The sequence below is a fragment of the Ictidomys tridecemlineatus genome, chromosome 3 (genome assembly GCF_052094955.1).
Source record: "Ictidomys tridecemlineatus isolate mIctTri1 chromosome 3, mIctTri1.hap1, whole genome shotgun sequence".
NCBI lineage: Eukaryota > Metazoa > Chordata > Mammalia > Rodentia > Sciuridae > Ictidomys > Ictidomys tridecemlineatus.
Genome location: NC_135479.1, coordinates 151901478 through 151923637, shown reverse-complemented (window position 1 = coordinate 151923637; position 22160 = coordinate 151901478). Strand labels below are relative to the sequence as shown.

The 22160-nt window shown below is 38.6% G+C and overlaps 1 long non-coding RNA gene across 8 annotated transcripts in view; it reads left to right on the top strand.

Annotated features, from left to right (window-relative positions):
• Nucleotides 1-22160, top strand: part of LOC120884475 (uncharacterized) — a 240074-nt gene that overhangs the window by 169881 nt on the left and 48033 nt on the right. For all 8 annotated transcript variants that reach the window (XR_013436865.1, XR_013436869.1, XR_013436868.1 and 5 more), the window contains one exon: nucleotides 13163-13278. This is a non-coding gene — a long non-coding RNA (uncharacterized LOC120884475). The remainder of the gene's footprint in view (nucleotides 1-13162; nucleotides 13279-22160) is intronic.

Sequence of the window (22160 nt, the reverse complement as noted above, 5' to 3'; positions counted from 1 at the left end):
ATCAGTAGCTGATAGGACCCAGACTTGAGGCAGCCTATAGTCCTAGAGCCTTTTCTCAGCTGAAGCTGAGCAACTGGGCAGCATTGACATCTAGGGGCAGGGAGCCTAGGAGCATTGCATAATGTTGTGTATACTCTGTCAGTTGACTCACTGAACTTGGTAATTTCACACACAGAGCAGCACAGGTTACTCCCTGTGACTTAGCATGAATTTTCTGGTAAAGCAGGAAAGTCCTGGCAGGCAAAAGTGATGTGTCACCATGCTATAGGCCAGTGTTTTCTCAGCCTTAATTTGTATCAGTCTCCTGCAGATCTTGTTAAAATGCAGACTCTGGTTCAGAAGGCTTGAGATTCTTCATTTTAAGAAAGAGGCCAGATGACCAGGTTTTCACACCCCTAGTGACAGAAATCTACAGTCTTTCACAAAAGGAACAAGACTGGTTCTTGCTTCCAAGGCTAATTGGAGTCAGTGATCTGAAAGAAATAATGGTACTGTAGTTACCATTCTTATCTCCTCCTCCTCCTCCTCCTCCTCCTCCTCCTCCTCCTCCTCCTCCTCCTCCTCTTCCTCCTCCTTCTTCATACCAGGGATTGATGCCAGGGTGCTAAACCCCAGTCCTTTTTAATCTTTTCTACCTCTTCCCAATTTCCACCTATTCTAAAGCAGAAAGGAAGGTGGTAAAGAAGGGAAGAAGTCACTAAAAAAAAAAAAAAAACAAGAGAGAGCTGGGCATGGTGGCACATGCCTCCTAGTGACTTGGAAGGCTAAAGCTGGAGGATCACAAATTAAAAGCCAGCCTTAGCAACTGCAGGGCACTAAGCAATTCAGTGAGACCCTGTCTCTAAATAAAATACAAAATAGGGCTGGGGACATGGCTCAGTGGTTGAGTGCCCCTGAATTCAATCCCCAATATGCCCCCCTCCCCTCCACACACACAAAAAAAAAAAGAAAAGAGAGAGAGAGAGAGAGAGAGAGAGAGAGAGAGAGAGAGAGAGAGAGAGAAATACATGGTCACAACTAATCAAACTATAGGTTTGTGTGATGCTAGTCACATCAGCCTGACACAGTGTGGAACCTCTTCTTATTTAGCAAGGTCAGTATTACTCATTTTGTGAAAGAGAAGAGGAAATCATGAGATGAGATCTGCAGACATCAGAAGGAAGATGCTATAGGCAGACATACAGAATAAAGGAGGCCTTTGGGTTTGAAGCTAAGAGTCAAGCCCTATGATCCTGTAAAACCAGCTCCATTAAATGGACTGTGGATGGATATTTACGCAACAGAGCACCCCTCTCTGCTGTCCCTGGGGTGTTGATTTACTCCTTGATGGTGTCTGTACTGTAGAATATGGCTTCATTTCCTGGCTTCTCAAGGCTGGTGGAGGGTGGGAGGAAACAGATGCTTTTGAAGTGATTTCCCTGCTAAAACATTCACATTTCCTAAGGAGAATGAAATATTTTCTGAGTTTCCACTGCATGGTTTCTCCAAGCAATAGAAGGAGGGGGCAGGGAATGGAAGCTGGAAACAGCCTTAGTCAGGAATGTTCTTAGGAATAATACTGAGGTGGGGGGAGGGGTTCTTTATCTTACATGGCAAGCTCTGTAAAAGCAATGAGAGGAAATATGAAATTCAGGTCCTCTCATCAGGGAACAGTCAATGCGGTGGTGGAATATACATGTGAACAAAATATTTAAAACAGACCTTGTCAAAGCCTCTGCAGTATTCTGTTCAGACCAAGTGCCTGCTATCAGTTACCTGCTGTCTTCTTCCTTTCTCCATTCTAGTTTGAGGTTAGTCTCATTCAAGTCTCAGGTCTGGTCTGGGGTGGTGGTATGGGGTGGGGCAGGGTTGGTGCTGACAGCCATTGTCTATTTGTGCTTCTGTGTTCTCAGGGGTGTGTGTGTGTATATGTGTGTGTGTGTGTGTGTGTGTGTGTGTGTGTGTGTGTGTGTATGTGTTGGGGGAGGGCAATAGTTGAGGTTTTCCAGGAGCATGTGTCTCAGGAGACTTGGTGGGGAGAACTGAGTTCAGGCCCTGGCGCCAGCCTTCCAGAGGGAAATCAGAAGCATGGTAATTAAGCATCTCCCCCCTCAGGCATATCGAGAGGAGTTCACTTTCCCTTAATGCCAGCCTGCATAGAAGAAAACCAGGAGAAAACAGCAGGGTTCCTTGCTTTCTCAGCTCAGGATTCCTGAAGCACATGGTAAGAAGGTGTTTTTCTATCTGTCACAGATGCCACTAGCTGTCGACTTGAGCATCCTGGTTTTCATGAAACTTTTTTACCCACTAGTTCAAATGGTTTATTTCAAAGAAATCACATTCTATCCTTGAACATTGAAAACTGTGTCTTTTTGAGAAAATGGCACAGTGTGAATGAAGCAGGGAGATAGAACAGGGATGTATAATTTTACTTAAAGAGAATCTCCATAGAAGTGAAAATAACTGGAGACTTAGTTTCTGCTCTTCTTTTGCCAGAGCACGTGCAGTTTTCTGATCGATTTGTATTTGATTATTCTATTGAGTTCTGCAACAGGCCTTGAGCTAGACATTGCAAAGACTGTGTCACAGATGACATGACTGAACCTCTGAGAGACATGACTTGTCCAAAGTTACCCGATTAGTAAGTGGCAGATTTGGGATTCAATAAAAGGTGTTCTTTTTCCTTCCAGTGCACTGTGGTAGTTCTCCAAAAATGGTCTGTTGCTGTCTTCCTTATGTCAACTCTGTTTCAGGGATCTATCTTATTATTGCCTGTAGAAAACGGTTTCCTATCCACTTTGTAATTCTTGGTCACACCCTTGACTATTATGATTTAAACTGATTTATAAAAGACCAGAATCTCCCTAGTTGATTCTAGGAGGGTATAGAAAGGCCAAAATTGGTCATACTTCTCCTTAAACCTGCTGGAATTATAAAGGAAGCACAGGGCATCTGCTTTCTGCTGGTGCTGTGAAGATGATCCCAGATTCCACATTCTGGCATAAACCCAGTGGGAGGCAGGACAGAGGAGTAGGTAGGTGCTAATGTGGAGTTTGGGAGTCAGACTTTAGTACATATTCTTATCTACTATGGAATGTTTAATCTTTTGAGGCTTCAATTTACCCATTCTAAAACAGGGATAATAATACCTCTCTCAGAGGATCACTGTGACAATTAAAGTGAAGAACACATGTGAAGTGGTCAGTAGGAAAGCTGGTCCCACAATATTGTGGTTACTGTTTTTAGGTGCATAAGCTTTGCAGTAGGACCCTGCACAAAAAGCTTTGATTTTAAAGACTTGCAAGAATTCAGAGTAAGTTGAGTGCAATTCAACTGAAAGTCATTTGCTTTCAGCTCTGTGATTTTACAGGACTAGAAAATCCCACCAAACTGTAAGCTTTGAAGAGTCAAGACTGTATTTCATGTATCCTCACAGTTACCAACCAGAGGAACTTACATGGAAAAGGTACTCAATGAATTCTGGTAGACCAGGGTGAGATGGCTTGAGGTAATGTGTGTGAGTGTGTGTGTGTAGGAGAAAGATGAGAGGATGGGAGTAAGAATTTGACCACAACAATACAAGGTCTTTGGGGTCCTTCTTTATAGTGAAAGAATATGTGCTCCTTTCGGGCACATATTCTTTCTCTGTATTTTGCTAGATAGCATTTTCTTCAGGAAACATCTTCAATTCTTGCTTTTGTATGTTGGCTATAATAAACTCTGCTTCATAGGGATATGAGAATCTGCATTCACAATGAAGGAGGTAAGCAGTTGCCTAAAGAGAAAATTTCCAACACCGTTCAGCTTCAGAGACTACTTAGACTAACAATGTTTAAGTATACTACCCTGCTATTCTTGGCCCAGCCCACTGTCCTCCTGAGTATTCACTGAATCCACGTTCTTGCCAGTCTCATTCTACTTTGTAGGCCAAATTGGAATTCAGGGCAGTACAGGGCAGGGTGGGGGGAAGGAGGATATTCCCCTGGTCATTGCCATGGTCATGAAAACCTGCACATTTGGCAAAGCAGACTTTGTTCTTAGCTTAAATTAACTCTCCCTCTCAACTCTTTTCCAATGGACTTTTCTATCTTTGTCCATTGAGATCCCCATTTCTAAACTGAGGAGAGTAGGGAGGTTCAATATTTAAGAAATGTAAGGAATGGAAATCAAGAAATCCTTTTTTAATCTGCTTAACTTGATATGATAATTACTAAAATGATAAGGTATTTTTTGATAAGAAGAGATGTCTATATTTATTGAAAGAGAAAAGAAACTATGACCAGGTGTTATATGAAAGTCAATGAGAACCCTATGTACTCACAAATGGCTCTCTTGTTAGGGCATTGAAAATGCTCTGTGATTGCTTTTATTATTTGTAGAACCTAAGGTCCTACATTAAAAACATTCAGTCAGAATGAACCAGATAGACCCAGAATCATATTCTAGCTTTTTCTATAAGCAGATCTAAAATCTTAGGAAAATTACTTCAGTCTCCTTATTCTGTAAAATGGCAAATATAATACATTCCTTGTTTGATTGTGGTATAGAATAGAAATAAAGGATGTAAAGTACTTTTTGAAGCCTTGTGTATATCAGATGAACAATAAATATATTTATTTTAATATTCAGAGCCTATTTCTCCATAAGGCACTTACTAAATACGAATGTGCCTCTTCATAGGAGTAATACTCTTGGTTTGTCAGATTAACTACCTTGGAAAACAGTGAGAGCTTAAGGAATAGGAAAGAGAATAAAGGATGTTAGGAGAAGCAGCACAGGGAAACGGACAGATACAGTTGGCAGGTCAAACCCAGGCAGACACTTGAGGTTGAGTAACCAGAAGATAGCAAAAGAGCCTTGGGAGCCTGAGAAAGGGAGATGACAAAACTGGAAGGGGCCAGTGCCCCAGACTGCACTAGAAACAGACAAATATTGCTAAGATTTTCCCAATTGTGCCCATGAACCTCATGCCAAGGACTATTAGAGTTCACATCACAGAGCACAGGCACTTCATTACTGATGCAGCTCACAAAGGCTTCCAGAGAGTTCTATTCTCTGCTACCTCCAGTGCAGCAGAAGAGGGTCAGCTTAGAGACAAACTGAACATTTTATAAAACATTGAAAACATTATGAAGACAAAATGAAAACCAGGTAACAGGTATATTCTTGTAGCTGGTCAGTTGACTAATTACCCTTTTATGAGAGACCAGCTTGGAGAATTGGTCTGAAGGCAGCATCTAAAATTCTTTTCCCATTTTATGTAGACTGTGTCTGCTGTTATGTGTTTTATTTACAAAATAATCAGGTTCCTTCCTCCCCTGAAGCCTACCTAGTACCTGGATCACTAAGGTTATATTAGCATGTGTTTGTGTGCTAATTAAAGGCTGAAGAAATTAAATTCTTTTTACCATGTTGAGGTGGAGAAAAGATTTTTTTTTTTCTGGGAAATTGAACTTCCATTGATACATGATTTTTTTTTTTTTTTAAGTAACTATACTGTGAGTCCAGGCTGCTGGAAGCCCTCTGTCCCTCAAACATCTACCTACTCAAATAGTGATATTTCCATTCAAGGACCATCAAAAATTTTCTGAAATTGGCTTCAAGTAAAGATTTATGTGATTTGATGTTTGTAAGGAACATTCATCATGGAGAGGGGACCGATAACACCTGCCCTCTTTCATAAGTCAAAGCAAAAATATATAGATGGTTTGGAGTTTGATGGGCCTAGTGAACAATTTGTGGGTGAATTATCTTTGCTGTCACTCCACTTTCTTCTTGAATTGCACCCACAAAAAAGTAATTTGCCTCCTATGCATATTTTAGCTGAGTGATACATTTACAGAACACCTGCCATATTGCAGTCAGAGTCTTTGATGAAAAAAGGAAAAAAAAAATAAAACACTCAATTTCAGCAAAACCTCAAGCATAGAAATAGCCAAGGAAAATGCAGCAGCCATCTGGGATGCCTGGCCAAAGTAGGAGATATGCCCAGTTGTAGTACAGTAAGTGTGAAGTCTTTTTTCTTATTTGGCCTACAATGTTGATTTAATTATATTTTTAAAAAAGAAAGGAAAATACCTTAAAAAGTAATGCTCACCATTTGTAATTAAGGAAAACAGACTATTTTAAGGAAGCATCTGACCAAGGTGTGAAGAAAGGTAACTGGGATCCACTAGAGGGAAGAAAACAGAATTACCCAAGGCACTGTAAGCATTAGTTTTCTCCTATCATACTTTCATTTATTCAGCAGTTCCAGACATTATTATATTTAATTCTTGCTATAAGTGTACCAAGCAGGCATTGAAGTTCCTATTATTTAGATAAAAACATATTGACTATATCAAGTATTGACCTAAGTGAAAGAGATTTTATTCAAATCCAAAGCATGTTCTCATTACTCAAATTACATTCTACTTTCTTGCTTATTCTTTATAACACATGCAGACAAATGTTGTTTTGTTATTAATCATGTATTTCAACTATTCATTCAACATTAATTTAATCAACATTTGTTGGAAACCTTCTATTTCCTAAAGATTACAAGGGATATAGCAGTTCATAAGGCTAGGTGTGCCTTCTTGTAGCCTGGTTGGGGCAATAAAGTGAAAGAGAAGGAACAGTATAAAGTATGCCAAAAGAGAAATATGCATCTTTGCTTCCCCATTTCTCATTTCCACAGATAATCAATAATTAATCCTACTTTATATTTTTCTCATACCTGTCTTCCAAAGAAACCAAATGCTTTGCATATATTATCTTGTCAACACTCCCAATAGAAGAACAGCTTCATAGCTGAGTTCCAAAAACCTATCAGCTTATAAAACTATGTGCAGCTAATCTTACACTTTCCCAAGTCATAGCAGTGACATACTGTGTTGCAATTAGCATTAGTGATCTGAAGTACCCAATACCATCACTGGGGTCACACACCTAGGTTTTATTTAGATCTGCATGCACACACAGCCTCAATTTTTCTTTATAGATTATGAACTGACAAGGCAGTCAGGAGAGCAGCAAATGAAAGGAACAAAAAGAAAAGAATGAACTAATTTTATTCCATTTGACCATCAGCAAAAAGAAAATCCCCCCTTCATTTTCCTGTATTAAGACCAACTCTAGTATGCTAAACTACAACTATAAGCTGCCTCAGAATTTCATCTTTAAAGCTCTATCATTCATGAAAAAAAAAGAAAAAAAGAGCCAATCCTCAAAGATTTCAGTAATAAAAATCCTAGGAAGATTTTCTGATTGATTTTGCCTAAATAATGATGATGATGATGATGATGATATTTTATACTGGGGCTCAAACTAAGGACCTTGCTCATACTAGGCAAGCGCCCTATTACTGAGCCATATTCCAGACCCCAAGTTTTGTGTAGATTATTTGATCTATGAGAACACTCTGATTGGAACCTCAATCCAATGAACAAAATGATGAGAATGGGGTAGACAGAATGTTCCTTCTTCTAGACAAAAGGGGAAAAGGAACATTGGACCAACAATAGTAAGAAATGTCTACTACATGTAGAAACTAGATTGGTCCTCAGAATAACAGACATATGAAACTAACCAAGCATACACCTTAATTTTTTTTCTGTCATATAAGCCTTGCTTGGGCAAAAAACCAATCCAAGCCAACCCAAGATCAACAACTTTACTTTAACATAGATCATTCCATCTTATACTCATCTTATTATTCTCCGTAATCCAGTCACATTGTCCATTCTTTGGTTATTTTCTTTTTTCTTTTGAGATCCTGGGGATGGAACCCTGGGGTGCTCTACCACTGAGATTGGCTTTTGAGATAGACCCTCAGTAAGTTGTTCAGGCTGGCCTCAAACTTGCGATTTCATCCTCCTGCCTCAGCCTCCCAAGTAGTTGGGATTATGGGCATGCACCACTACCCTTGGCTCTTGGGCTACTTCTTGTATGTACTGAGCTTCTTCCTTCTTGGCTTCTATTAGCTATTCCTTTGTTTGCAATGACTACCCCTGAGATCTCCACTCAATGCACCTCAGTATAGAAGATTTCTCTGACCACATGTTTATCATAAAGTAATTCCTTGCTAGTTTTAATTTGTCATAGTGCTTATCACTACTAAAAGTTTCATTTTCTTCCTCTCATCTTCTTTTCTGTTTCACTTCTCTAAAACATAATTTCTGTGGAAACTGAAATATTTTCTGTATTCTTGCCTGCTGTAATGCCAACTCCTACAATAATGTCTGACACTCCATAGGTCCTTAATGCATATTTAAATTACTGAATGAATGAACCCAAGGTATAGAAGAGGCTACAGCATTTAACATGACTATTTGTACAAAATAGATGCTTTGAACAGGTTTGCAAATCGGGACAGTTCAGAAAATTAATACATTTAGAATGTGCTGGCAATATAGTTGAGCTGACCAAGACTTCATGTCTCACACCAAGGTCAAAAGGCAAATACCCACCTTCCCCATGCATTTCTTATAGGTTTTCTGAGCCATGTGAGTTACATTTTAGAAAAGCTTCTTGCATGGTTATCACTTACTGAGCATATGTCATACGTCAGACGGTATGCTAGATATTATTTTACATGAATTAGCTCAAATTCTAAGTCTTGAAATAGTAATAAATTACTTGCTTAGGGTCCTAAATATTGTAAAAGATGGGAATGAGCTCATAACCCTTACCACTACCTATGGTGTTTTCTCTAGAAATTTCTAGCAGATCAGGGTACATGTGTCAGAGTTGTGTTCTAAACTATAGTTTGGATGAGCTATAATAATTGGTACTTGCCGTCAAACTCACTTTATTTTTATCTGTGCCTGGAATATAGATGAACAGATGAAATTTTGTTAAAAGTCCTGGAGATTTTTGTTTTATCATAGTAGTTAAAAATTTTGGCCCCATACCAGCGCATCAGTATCTCCTGGGAACATGTCAGAAATGTAAATCCATAGGCTCCATTTATGATCTCAATCAGTAGCTCTGAAGTTGGCCCAGAAATCTGAGTTTTAATAAGCTCCACATCTTCTAATGATCTGTAATGTTTGAGAACCAGGGATTTAGGATATTGCTTGCATAGCCATGTTGTTTCAGCTACTACCAATGGAGAATTCTATAGCCCAATACTAAGGCATTAAAATTAGGAGTAGGGTGACCAACAGTCCTGATTTACCCAGTACTCAAGGGGTTCCCATGATATAAGTTTCAGTTTTAAACGTGGAACAGGCCTTGGAAAACCAGGGTGAGTTGGTTTAAGAGGTTTCAGTCCATGGTCAGCTGGCTCTATTGTCTCTGGGCCTGTGTTGGGGCAGAGTTTCATTCTTCCATAGTCACATCTCCCTCTGATTATAGTCAGAAAAGGCCTCCCAACTGTAAAGACCTCTATGATTAGACAGGATTTTCCAGTATGATCTTTCCATCTCAAGATTCTTAATTACTTTTGCAAAGCCTTTTTTGACACTTGCAGTAACATATTCACAGGATTGGGGCTTAGGATGCAGACATCTTTGGGAATTTTATTCTGCCTACTATTGTTAGCATAAATGGAAGCCAGTGATGCAGGACCTTCAGTACTAAAACCAGGAAAGTTCTGGGAAAAAACTGGGATATGTTGGTCCCTTAATTGGAGTAGGAGGGTATAAAGAAGGGTGATGTTGCTGTGCTGGAGGCCACATCATGCAGTGGTAAAAGGAAACAAACTACAGACCTGGGCCAAAGTGAAAAGGAGACAGATCTGTGTTCCTGATTGGCCCATTTCATGATTTTGTGTAACTGGATTCAAACTTTGTCATTTCATGCTGTGACAGGAACTCCCATTTGTAGACCTTTTTGTGTGGTGAGTATAACCATACTAATTTATTATTAGTCACTAACCATGGGTAATTCATTGTTGCTTATAAAATGCCACATTAACTACCACTACCATTGAGTTATCAAGTTCTGATGGGAGCAAGAACAAATCACAATGTTAATTGTCTGAATCTGGCTCTGTGTGTGTGATCAGCATGTGATCAGGGCCTTGCTGAGTCCTAAAGAGAACTGGTGAAGCACAATTGCAGGAATGCAGACTGTAGTAGTAGCTCTTGCAGGGAAGCAATGTTCCATGAGTATTTTATTGTATGAGTATATATTAAGAATGCATTTGCCCTATGTAAATATCTGACTATCTCTAGTTTTACCATCTCTTCAAATTCGGCATTCCCAAACCAAATGCTTTTTCTTATAAAAATCTGGAAGTAGGTGCACATATAAAGTATGAATTATGCAGCTGAACTTTTGTGAATGCAATGTGAAACCAATGTGTATCTTCTTCTGTCTGTTGACTCACTGGAAATTAAAGTTGAGTAAGGGATTTGCACACATGATGTGGTAAGTGCTCATCTACTTTATGACACAGCTGCTTCTCTGTAAAGGAGAGAGCACAGTACTAGGAGTGAAGACAGACATGAAAGGATTCAAATCCTAAATCCACCCCTTGTGAAGTGTGTGCACTAGGGTCATTTTTAAATTTTCTAAGACTTATTTTTCTCTTTTTTCAAAAAAAGTATATTTATACCTTGTTTACTGTGAAGACTGAGTAACTTATATTAAACATTAAGTGTTTGTACAGTGTCAGCACAAGTAAATGACAGCTATTAACACTCTTGGTTTGCTTTTCAAAGATATATTTAATAATAATAAGGGTTTATCAATGTGCTTTAGCATATTAGTATTATTTTCACTCCTTGAGTGGTCATTCTTTTGACAAGTTTTGTGGTCTGTGTAAGGCTGAAATTGAGAGTTTAACAATTAAAAAGTGAGTAACTTCAATTCCCAAGGAACTTACAGCAGAGATGACACTGGCTTGAATTGGAAGATGAGTAAGTGATGTTTGGAGGAGCAGAGTGCATGTCACTCTTGGGGGCAGCATGAGTTGCACTGATCAGTTATGATCAGTGCTGGGAATTAACAGGTAGTTTGGTTTTGCTGCAGGATAAGTGTGTTAGGAAGTGGTCAGAGTTGAAGCTGGAGATACCAGCTAGAGCAAGAAAGACCTTCTATGTCATGGTATACCAGTGCATGGTAGAAAGCCACTGATGCTTTTATGTAGGGAGTAAATTTGATCTAATTAAGTTTTTAAAATATCACACTGTATGGAGAATGCAAGGGTGAAATTTGGCATATCACTTAGGAGGCTCTATCATTTATATATTTATTATATATCTGTATGGAAGAGAAACTAAGATATCTCATAAAACATTAATTAAAGATCTACTTGCATAGTGAATGTGAGCAGAAGGAAACAACCAAGACTACTAAAGTGACTAGGAGCAGGAACACTAGAAATTGGCACCAATCCCAGGCATAGAGGGTTAAGGGGAGGAAACAGTGAAAACTGGAACAGGGATAAATACCACCTGGATAGGAACTGTAGTCTTTCTTAGGTCTAGAAGCAAACTTAGAGGAGGACTCATGTGTAGGTGATTTAATTCAAGAAGTGCTACTAGAAGAAACTGGAGAAGAAGTAAAGGAAACAGGGAAGGGAAGGAAGTCATGCCTGGGTACCACTGTGTTGGTACCTGGTAGAAGGAAGTCAATGTGCAATAGACTAGGAATTAATGGGAAGTTGTCACTCAAAGACCTTGGTTTTCAATTTGGTCATCTATAAAATGTAGAAAGTACATGCCTACAGAGTCATCATGGGAATGAAATAAGAAAGTACAAGGGTTTTGTAAGGTGGTATACAAAGGTAAGGTGCCAGAATATTAGGAAAATTGTTAATGTTTGAACCTAATTGATTTGGGGAATAAGTTCAGAGCTGGAGATAAATATGAGGCTGGTGTTAGGTCTTCTGAGATCCGTATGCATACAGCCTGAGGTCAGGATGTCTTTGAACTAGCTCCTAGACACTAATGACTGTCTTTTATGATGAACGAAAAGATCCTGCTGAGTGAATTTTTAATCTTTGATGATGGTAGATGGATTAAGTCGGAGAAATTTTTTTAAAAAATATTTTTATATCTTAAATTGGATATGGCATAGAAGTGCACATTACTGTGGTTATTATTTTTTCAAAGATGACTTATATGATATTGCATCAGTATGATGGTGTGGTTTCTGTTGAACAACGGCATTACTGTTATCTATTGTTATTTGAAATCTATAGTATATTAAAAGGAATAGAATCATGGCTCTCTTAAATGATGTCAAAATCTAATTATTGTCATTTTGTATTTCCCTCCATTCTCTATAAACATCTGGGCTATAGATTAGTTTTTCGTTTAATGATAACATCTATTACACTGTGGGACATTTCGGTAAAACTTCTTGACACGGAAGACTCATTATCCCTGGATGGAGAGAATAAAAGCAGAGTGGCACAGGAAGGTGTCTGCAGTAGACCCAGGATTGCATTCTGATCACCTCACAGGTTACTTCCTCCAGTGACAGCAGGAAATACTGGTAACCTTGGCAACACTGGTAGCCCTTCCCATCCTTTTTTAATTGAAATAGCTGTTGCTAGGATACAGCCTAAAGCAAAAAGGAGGGAAAGAGAGACCAAGAGAATGAAAGAGAACCGGAGGAAAAGAGAGAATGAAAGAGGACAGAAAATAAAAGAAAGCATAAGAACAAAATGAAAAAGGAAGGTAATATTAAAGCATTGGATGGTATTTAAAGGGCAGACTGACTGACATGAAAGAGACTGTTGAGTTACTATCAAAATTAGTGAGCATGGAACAGAGGTAAAGTGGAATGTTAATTTCTGAGTTACTAAAATCAATAATTCATACTTCATTTTGATTCCAAATTTTCTCAAGCAAGCTACTTATCTTTAATGTGGATGCTTTCATACTGCCTCAGAAAGGAAATGTTTATTAGTTCTCTTTCCTTTACTTTTAATCAATCCTTAATCCCTATCAATTTTTTTTTCTTGATGCTTGCTTTTCTTCTGTAGCCTGAAAACAAAATATCTGCAGAGAGTAGCACTGTATTAAGATGCAGTGAATGCTCCTCTGTCAGGAGGGCACTGGAGAAGTTTCTCTGGTGTCTGTGAGAAGTCATGACCCTGTCATCCATGCTTCTGCCCTCAAAGCTGCCTTTCCATCCATGCATATGCTTGAATATTGGGTGAAGAGAAACAATTTAAGCAGCTAACACCCTCTGAGTTCAGGGGAAAGGTTATGATTGCTCTGAGTGACTGTAGCTTTTGTGGCAGGAGAGTCACATCATGCAAGACTAACAAAGAGAACTGGCGGCTCTGCTGAATGGCTCCTCTCTTCTGGGATTTGAAAATGAGTCAAACTGGGCACATCCCTTATTTCTAGAAAACAGGTATGTTACTCAAGATAAAGCCACAAAGCAATTGTGTAGCTTTGAAATGTTGGATATTTTGCTTCATCTTAAGAGATTTGGTGTGTTCGTTTACCAAGGTGTCTCCAACTCCTAGAAGAGCACCAGGAACGTGAACTTGGTTGGTGTTTAGTAATGTTGATAAATGAGTAACTTAAAAAAAAAAAAGCATCAGCTTTCAGGGCGATGGTTACCTCCTTGTTCCCAGTCTTAGTTTAGGGTACCCAGACCTGATCTCTAAGTGTGGAGCACCCAGGACTCATTATCAGAGTACATTCCCTCACTCTAGTGACTGATTCAAGGATGGGTTTATGAAAGAGTCAAAGCTGATGAAATAGAATGAGAATTTTTCTTTTATTTCCAGCAATAAAATATCACTTCATCTTAAATTCATACATAAATTCATCCTACAGTTCATAATTTAATATTTTGTGAGCATGGTAGCCTGAGACAAGAATTAATGCTAAGGAAACATAGCCAAGAAGTGAGAACTCTTTCTGCCCAAAAAGACTATTTCCAAAGTCTTTCCAAGATCCTAGCTTGGAAAGAGGGATTGCCATTACCTGCTCCACATGACACTGGAGGCACAGGTACACAGAGATTCTGAGATGTGCCTTTTCCAATGCAATGCCTTGCTTTTCCATCTTTCTATTGCTTGTGTATTTCATGTTTCTAAAACAAATAATAAACAGACACCCATCTATGTTTACTTCTTCCTTTTGTATAGACTTATTCTAGTGTTTGGGATCTGGCTGAGGAACAGTTAGAATCTTTCTTCTTTTATATGGTTACTCTCTACTCCGCATCTGCCTTTGATTCTTTGGATTTCCTCACAAATTCTTTTTAAAAATCTGTTCCGTCAGTGCAAATCATGACACTGACACCAAGAAGCTATCCATCTCCCAACCTATTATAATACCAGATATGGGTTCAAACATATAAATGGAATGAAAGAAACTAGAGCCATCACCACTAAATATCCTATGACTTTGACTCTACTAAATGCCTAAATTTTATTATGAAGAAGTTGATTTGGAGCTAGGACCTAATATTATACTTATCATACAGTATAGCTTTAAATATGTATTTTAAAAAGTTACCAGCAGTTTTTGGCCTTCTAGGGCAAAATGGGTATTAATTTAGAGGCAGCCAATCCTTTGTTTTGGGAAGAGTCATTTAGCATGCCTTTTTAAATGCAAATATACCTTTTTTTTTTTTTGTAACTAGGGTTGGTCTTAGTACAGAAGTTGCAGACTGAGATGATAAGATTTTAGAAGAGTCTTAAAACCAAGAGCATATTTTAGTGAATTTGCTGCTGTTAAAAGATTTCCTTAGAGATTTTTTTTTTTGTGGTTTTTGAAATCCAAATTGAGAGTTCCCTATACCTATCCATTATTATTTGTTCTCATGGAATTGCATATTTTATTCCTTTAAAAGGTATTTGGAAGAATAGGAAGACTAAAGGGGTATATTGAGATAGGAATTTAAGATAAAGAGAGAGAAATTTTAAAGAAAACATCCACAAACCATGGAGATGTAGAAAGTATAGTTGTAATCTTGAGCAACATACACTTGGTCTATGTCTTTGGCCCGTGCCCTTGTAAAATGAGAGAAATAAACAAGCAGAGGGAAAACTGGCCTGAAATTGTGTAGCTCCACCCTGGATCCACCTCCAGTCTGGCCCCTGATACAGCCCTTCTATAAATATTGGATCCCCAGCCCAAGTCAGGGCTGTTTCTCACCCTGGAGACAGCCTGCATTCTCCCTTGAATGTTTATCTACCTTCTTAAATAAACATGCCTTTGTCTGGCTTGTGTTGAAATTCTTTTCCGTCACATATGCCAAGAACCCTGCTGGTCCTAAGATGAGTTCCCCAGCTCCTCTGGGAACTCCTCAGACCCTTTTCTGGAGACATCTCTTCTCCTGTGATAATATGACCTGAATACCCATCACTTCACTCAGAAGAAATACTATGAAAAATGTGGAATTTGTTCAGCTCATAAAACTTAGACTACATTATTGATGTCTCGGGTGTGATTTTTATCTAAGACTAAATATTCCATATGAAAAATATGTTGTTGGATTATTGAACCTTTTTTTCCCCTGGGGGTGGGGTGGAGGCATGGAGTTAAATTCTATCCTTAGAGTTCAAAGAAGGACTCTCCCTGAAATAAATGTTTATGCACTTATTCAGTCATCCAGGGAAAAGCTGATCTAAAGATGGAATGGGGATTGGAGAGATGATATGGGAATTGGGTGATGGCCACAAGCTTGAGAGATAAAACTATCTGGGTGGTAGTCAACCAGAACAAGTCACATAGAGGTTAACCAGGAGTTGGGCAGAAGGGACTCTGAGGCCTAGTCTAGAAGTATGGCTCTAAGATTAGCCATTTGTATAGCAAGTAGATGGTTTTGCCACTATCCTTAGACCTTTAGTCAAATCTTGTAAATAATTAGTGTCTGGTTTCAGCTATGCCAGAAGGGAAAAGATGATAGGATACAGTAGAGTGTAGTTATCATTCATTTATAGTACCTACTATTTTTTGAGGCATGTTCCTAATGTACTGTAAATGAACAAAATTGAAAAAATCTCTATTGTCACCTTATATATTCATTATTTGATTATTTATTTTATTGGATGTCTTCCTCGATTAGATTATATGTTCCAGGAGATAAGTACTATGAAAAAAATTATGACAAGGAGCTAGAGAGTGTTTAGGTGTGTGGGAGGCTTTGAATGGGTGAATTTTAAGCAAAGAGCTGAAGGAAGTGAGGGGACAATCCATTGGATATCTGATGGAGAACATTCCAGCAGAGAGAATAGCAAATGCTAAGACCCTAAAGCAGAGGTACCCCCACTGTGTGTTTTAGTTTGTGCTGCTATAACAAAATAACAGACTGGGTAATTTATGAATAATAGAAACTTATTTCTTAGAGTTCTGGAGGCTTAAAGTCCAAGCTCAAGAAACTGGCAGCTTCAGTATCTGCTCAGAGCCTAGACTCTGCTCCCAAGATGGTAGGGTAATGCTACATTCTGCAGAGGAGGTGGTGCTGTATCCTCATATTAGAGGACAGAGAGATGCAGATGGTGGGCACACTAGGTTAAGAGAAGAGTTCTATAAAATAGGCCCACTGAGCTGAACCCAACAAGCTTTCCTTGCCAAAAAGCAATTTGCCTACAACCCTGCCTAGCCTAAGTGGACAGGATATGTCACATTCCTCAGCAAACTACCTGTTATCTGCAAGGAAATGCAGTCAGGAAATAACACTGATAAGAGGGACCCAAATTACTTTGAAGGGAGAGACTTTTGTGACCCTTTTCACAGACCAGATTCTGAAAGATATGGATAGTTCCTCCTAACCATAAAATCCAAAAGAATGTGTGGTTAAGAATCCAACTAGAACCAGCCAGGATGGGCCAAGGTGACCTAGATTTGCCATGAGAGTTAATACTTGAAAGTCAGATATCATCTTGCTGTCAGTCAAAAGTGAGGAGATGTACCTGGGTGGGACTCTCTGGAAATTTCTCTGGGATCCCCAATAAAACTGGAGTGCAGGAGAGGCACATTGTCTCTCTCTTCTCTGAGAGGACCTACTCTTTCTAGAGAGTGTCCCCTTTCCCTTTTCCTGTCCCTTCTTTCTAACTTGGTCACAAGTTAGAGGTTTGAAGAGGGGGACTTCTCACGGCCTCAGTTTCTCAGAAGAAACTGTTCCCAGCTCTGTAACATTCACATGGTGGGAGGGACAGAAGAGCAATAGGGCCTAGCTAGTTTCCTCCAGCCCTTTTATAAAGTCATTGATTCCATTTAACAAGAGTATGTTCAGTGAAAGGAGGCAAGTGAGATAGATAGAATCAGCAAAGTAAGCTGTCCGCAGGACTTGGGTATTTCTCTGAATAATATGGCAGACTGCTTTCAGCAGGAGGGACATAACTATATTTTCAGAAGGACAACTAGCTGAAGAGTGGAAAAAAGAATGTGGAGAACAAGGGCAAATCTGGGAGACCAGTTGGGTGGTTTTTGCAATAATCCAGATGACATCTGCTTTAGGTCAGCTTTTTATTCTTGGTCCACACTGATTCCAGCTCTTCCAGTCCTCAAACATGGTTCACTTATTTATGTTAGCCTTCTCCATGCCTGACTTTCTCTATCAGCAGATAATAAATAACCTCTTTGAACTTAATAGATGCTTAGTGTGGGTCTTGTGAAAATGAATATAAATACATCTAGCTCTGTGAAATGGTAGTATAATCTCTAGTTACTAAGTGAAACATTAAGTAGACAATCTTCAGTTAAACTAAATTCAGCCCTAAAGCAAACATGTCCTTTGCAGTAGAGAGATCTATAGATCAAGGCAATCAGCAAAAGAAAGACTTTACAGTAATAAGCATATAGCTCCCAGAAAGCAGTTATCTCATAAGTTATTCTTTTCTGCTTAAAATTCTCACTACAATTTGGAACAGACTTCCATTGGCTGAGGTGAGGTGTGCATGTGTGTTACCCCACTTGAAGTCTCCATATTGCTTGGATTAGTGTAGTAGGAATGAGGAACAGAAGTGAAAACAGAAAGTACAATAGAAATGATTTCATTACTTTGCATAATTGAGGCAGACAGCATGTACATTAAGGACTCAGATTTGAGAAACTGTACCCTAGGCTACATTATAGTTGGATCTCATATATTAATTGTAATTGACACTTAAGTCAACAGCCAGTAAATTCTCTAGGTAACTACAACATGTGGCATTTCCTTATGATTTCTTTGTTATGTCCTATAGATTCCTAGTGAGAAAAAGCCTGTTATTATCCTAGCTTCTTATTTGGATTAGCCAATTAAACATTTATTTATTTATCCTAGAAGCCCTCCTGAGTTCTAGAGTAAAGTTGAAAAGATCACCGATCATGTAAAAATGCATTTCTCAAAGTATAACATTAGGACCACTCATATCTGCATCATATAAAGAGTTAGTTGAAAATGCATATTCTTGGATCCTTCTCCTGGCCTATAGGATTAGAATATTTGTAGATGGGTCTGCAATATGAACATTTAATAACCTCTCCAGAGAATTCTTACCAGTAGTGTGCTGCTAAATATTTAACACCTGGTTCTCAAGACGGTGGGGAGGGGAATCAGGAGGGTTGACTCAGCATTTGTCAATTTCTCCTTCTTTATGACAAATAAAGATATTGGGAGAATAAAAAAAAAAAAAGCCTGCTGGCAGTTAACGAAGAGTGTGGGAACCATTTTCTTTTTCTTCTTTGTTAAGGACTATTTTCACTACTTTATAGTTCAAGCTTGCAGCTAACGTTTATATTTAGCAAGCTCTGCTTTCACCTTACATCTTTCCCCCCTTCTTAGCAAACAGATAAATCATTCTGTTAGATATTTTCTGCCAGTCACACCTCTCCCTCCCTCCCTTCTTCTCTACTTCTCCCTCTAGCCAACCCACATCTTTTTTTATGTATCTATTTCTCGCCCCCCACCCCAGCCAGCATCAGGTAAATGTCCACTCTTTTCCTACCCTTCTTATATGTGTAGCTTCATTTTGATCCTAACCAGAAAAATCTGGGATTTCCAGAGCTGCTTCTCCAGCCTCCTTTCCTGAAATGACATTGATATAAAATGGGCAGAAAGAAGGTGGGGAATTAAGGGAACTGATAAGACCCAGGAGAGGGAGGCTGCTGCCTGGGACTAGAAGCTCATTAGCTCTCATCAAGAAAAAGTGACTGAAACCCCTCACCCCCACCACAGAACAAAACACATGGCCTCCATCACCCTGAGGCTGACCTCAGAACCCAGGTGCAGGCCTGTCAACCACCTCATCACTCTGTCACCTGATACTCCATCCCTGTCATATTCTCCTCTGTAAACCTTATAATGTCTACCCTTCTTAACACCTGGGGCCTGATCCCTTGCAATGATCTCAGAAAGATAACCCTAAAGTCCCTTTTATCTGTTGCAGGATTATCATTATATATCAGTGTCCTTTTCTTTTCCCAGTAGGTAATGAGTTTGGTGGTTTCAGAGAGCCCAGTGGCATAAAGAGTTTAAAGGTCTGAATTGAATGTCCTGGCTCATCCTGCTGTGGGACCTCAGCCAAGGATCTTAATAGTTCAGCCTTCCAATTTTCTAGCCATGAAAGACAAATAGTAATGTAATAAAAACTCCTCCTCAACACGCACACACACACATACACACTTATTTCTTGAGTATTTGTGAAGGATAAATAAGGATATTAGTTTTGTCAGTTCTGGATTAATCTTTTGGTTGGCCAGAGAACAATGCTGGCATTGTTTAGTGTGCATGTAGAGGTTTAAGATTTTCAGAGATTGGATCTTGCACCTGCTCTTTTCATCACAAGTATGAGGTGGTGCCTCCTGAAATCATCCAACACTGCTGTTTCTAAAGACTTTTGAGACAAGCAGATTATAAAAGTGTCCCTAGTAAACCATTATAGCCACAAGGAAATTATTTTCTCTCAACCAAATCCTTTAGTCAATCTTTTTATATCTATGTTTTCTTGATCTTTTCTCATATAAATGAAAGAGAGTTTCTCACAATCTTTGGTATAAATGCACCTCTCATAGACCAGAGGCAGTTATTGAGTTATCCCTTGACTTTTTCCCATTCCGTGAGTACTAGGTGCCATGAAAATATCTATCCAAATAAAACAAAATCCTATCCACAAGAAACAATATAGGGTGGGGCTGTAGCTCAATGACAGAGCACTTGTCTGCATATATAAGGCACTGGGTATAATCCTTAGCATTGCATAAAAAAAAAATAAAACCAAGGCATGTTGTGCATCTACAACTACTAAAAAATCCTAAAAGAATAATATAGGCAACAAAATGGTTTAAATACAGAGTGAAAAATTAAGAAAGGAATATGAATTCAAGAATGGAAATGATTAATTCCTGCTGGAGAATTTGGGTATAAAGGGATAGTGTGAACCCTCTCTCTCTCTCTCTCTCTCTCTTTCTCTCTCTCTCTCTCTCTCTCTCCCTCCCTCCCTCCCTTTTATTGATAATCATTAAGACATTTCTCCAATAAAATCTTTTAAAATTGCCTCCCCATCCTTATTCATTGAAGAACTTTCCTTTGAATATAGAATTAGAGGAAGATCTTAATCTAGAATTTTCAAATTCTCTTGTATCTCAGTATATTTTTCATGATCCTCTTGGCCAAAAGAAATAGTTCTGTTTATTAAATAGTTAGAATCAGACAACTTAAAAAGTATTTATGTTCTGAGAATGCAGTGGCCACTTAAAAAAGTAATATGCCTAAATCAAAAGCAATAAGATACTTTATATTCTATCCCTGAGTAACTACAATTACTTACCAATGGGATATGTGATCATGTTGGACATTGGTGCAGCTTTTCAATCCTAGAACTGATTTTAGACAGTACCACCCTCTTACCCTACTCCACATTGATTTTCACACGCAACTTGCTTTTCATCATCTGGCTTTGCTCAGTTCTGGTATCATTGAAAGAATAAAATATCTCTTAGGACTGATGTGAGTTGCTGTCATGCCCCAGAGAACCTTACCATATAGGGAACTGTGGGCTTCACTGATATTCAATGAAAATGAACAAAAGGATATTCATGTTGGCAAGAGGGAAGGCTGTGCAAATGTGGGGGCCAGAGGGTATAGGAATATTTCTATACCTTCCTTTCAATTTTGGTGTAAAACTAAAATTGTTCAAAGAACAGTCTTTTCTTAAAAAAAAAAAAAAAAAAGAATATCCGGTACATAGTAATCATCTTGCTTCAAGATCAATTGTCAGACTGTACAAGTTTGACCTTGTGTATCTATACTTCTAAATCACTCCATCAATCTTCAGTTGAGACCACCTGGCACTCTGATCATTCTTTAGAGTGAATGTCACTCTACCACAGTGTGAAAAATGCCAAGGTAAAAACAGAATATAAGTAATTAAATTACAGATTCATATCCCATCTTTAATCCAAAGTATTGTGACCTATCCTAAAATTGCATCTCTGTCTCTCTCACCTCTCCCTATTCCCCTCTTCTCCCTCTCACATTTCCTCCCTCCTCTCCTCCCTTCCTCCCTCTCTTTCTTTCTTTTTCCTTCGTTTCATTTATGTACTCATTTATGCTTTTATTCCACCAATTAAATTAAGCATCTATTTTACATTAGGCACTGACCAAGGCAATGGGATCCTCCACTGAGGAGGGCAGACTTGATGCCTGTCACATGACACTTAGAGTGGAGAGAGATATTTATTTACTCAACAATAAATATTAATGTAGCACTCACTAAGCTCCAGGCTTTGGCATAGGCACTGGGGTCAGTCATTGCTAAATTGACCTTGACAGATTCCAGTTACAGGTTCTTGAACTCTTATTTAAACATTGATCTTTGTATCTACCACACTTGATCTTTTTGGCTACTCTCCAGGAATGTTCTGGGGAACTTGTTTTTCAAGTTTTCATCTCATCTCCATAGGAACCCTACTCCTAATGGAATTACTTTTCTCTTATTTTTATGCCATTGTTCCCTTCCAGTAGAAGATGGTGAACACTGCTTTCCAGCTCAGCATCTGTTCTTTCTTTTTCCAATAAGTTGGAATTTTTGTCATTCAACTTCTGCCCCAGTTGTGAAACTACACTCACACATTAAAGCATATGCTTAAGAGAAACATTATTCTTTAGAGGAAAAAAGAGGTCATATTCAGAACACACAGATTTGAGAAGCCTTTTTCCATAAAAATTAAAATATAATATTTTACATATGATCTAAGTATAATAGTGTGGTATTCTTGCAGTATGGTCATTGATTTGCCAATTCATTCATTTTTTTTGGCTGATAATAGTGTATTTTCTGAAATATGCTT